The sequence below is a fragment of the Tupaia chinensis genome, unplaced genomic scaffold (genome assembly GCF_000334495.1).
Source record: "Tupaia chinensis unplaced genomic scaffold, TupChi_1.0 Scaffold000680_1, whole genome shotgun sequence".
NCBI classification, from domain to species: domain Eukaryota; kingdom Metazoa; phylum Chordata; class Mammalia; order Scandentia; family Tupaiidae; genus Tupaia; species Tupaia belangeri.
In genome coordinates, this window is record NW_006160204.1 from 3,399,996 (window position 1) to 3,402,002 (window position 2,007).

Here is a 2,007-nt window from a genome sequence, read left to right on the forward strand (position 1 = left end):
CTCTGCAGTGGTTGTTGCTTCTCGTGGTTCCAGCGGATGCTGTGGGGTAAGATTCCAGGCGACCTTAGGAGGCTCAGCTTCCCTCTTGTGGAAACATGGTTTGCTAATTCTTGGGTTACTATGAACTTGGAGGCCAGGCGTGGGTTCTACAGTGCAGGGGAAAACTGCATACTTGGTATGTAGACCGTCAGCCCTCAGCATCAGTGGGCTCTGCATCTGCAGATTCATTCAAGTGTAGGAAAAAAAATTTAAAAACAAAAAATAACAAGACAACAATAAAAATATTACAAAGAAAAATATATAGTGTAACACCTATTGACATAGCTTTTACATTGTACTGGGTATTTTTAAGTAATCTAGAGATTATTTAAAGCACATAGAGGGGGCAGCAAGTGGCGTGGTGGTTTAGGGTGCTGGACTCCCACAAGGCCGATCACGGTTCAGGTCCCAGACCTGGCAGCTTGCTTTCTCACTTTTGCTCACTTGCTCACGCTCACTCTCTCACTCGCTCTGTCCCTCTCTGGTCAAAATTAAAATAAGTAAATAAATAAATAAAATAATCTTAAAAATTAAAAAATAAAGCACATGGGTCGATGCAGCAGGCAACATGCAAATACTATGCCATTTTATATAAAGGACTTGAGCAACTGCAGGTTTTGGTATTCCCATAGGGGCCCTGCAACCAAACCTCATAAACACCAGGGGACAACGATGCATACTTACACAGGGAGGTACACTTAGCTGTGTGTTTAAACGTTTATCTGAGAACATGCGTCATGTCCATAGCCATAGCACAATGAACTTGCCCAAACCACACCACGCCAGACTATGGGTACACATCAGGCCACTGTGCTGTTAATGTCTCCGTTTTTCTGGCTCATTTTCTCACATGCTGTGATCTCCGAGTCCTTGAGAATTGTGAGGAGGAATCAGACGTGCTCGACTCCTGTTCTCTGAGGTACTCCTGACACGTCCCGGGAGCTGGCCTCTCTGCTCATCCCGAGCACGGCAACTCCAAGGGCGGCCAGAGCTGGGCTGCTGTGGAAACTGGCTACGGGGGCTTCCTGTGGGGCGCAGGTGCGGGAGGGAAAGCCTACTTCTTAACTGCATGCCCTGGTGTGCCTTTTGAAATTTCATCTTCAGTATCTATAGCAGTCTTTCAGAGAGAGAAATAATTAAAAAGAGAAAATGCTGTGTATAGCTGCGTAGGCGCTAGCCAGACTGGTTTTCCAGTTTCTGTGTGATATTCTGATGGGGTGGGGGCAGAAGACAGGCTGTCTAGTGCATCAGCGTGTTCCAGAAATACACTCGGGGCTGGGGCCCGAGCCAGCTGCAGCCGACCCCTGTGATTCACACTTCCCTTGGATAGTTAGGACTCTGCGCCCGGACCAGTCATTCACTTTGCCTGGCTCCTCAGCCTCAGCCCCTGAGAAAAGATGCCAATGGACTGTGTCACCGTGAACAGGCCACCAGCAGAGGACCCAACCAAGGGTTAACATGAGCTGAAGAGAAGATAGAGCTATCTCCTTGGCCTGGTTATGGCTGATCCTATGGTTCAAGTCCCATACCTGGTGGCCTGAGAACCATGCTGAGCGTACACGCATGCATGCCCAAAATTCCAAAGGGAGGGAGAGACAGAGCAGGGACTGTTGCCTGACCATGCCCCATGGGAGTGCTTTCTCCCTCTCCCTCTCTGTCTCTGCCTCTATATCTCTCTGGCAAGCGTGCTTACTCTCATACCACGCACACACACAATATTCGGAGAAATAACAAAACTGAAAAATGTCCATAAAGCCCTGTGAAGGACTCTTGACTAAACCACGAAAGTGTATAAGCAAACCCCTCCTCTCCTCGGCAGAGTAGATAAGCCGTGAGCATGCATTTATGAAAGTGGTCCTGGGTTACAGGAGTGAGCCTGAGAAAGCTTAGCTCTTTCTTAAGAAAGAGGGACTTCTGGTTCCTCTGAAGCCTCTAAGAAACAAGATAGTGGCAGGAGCCCACAGCAAG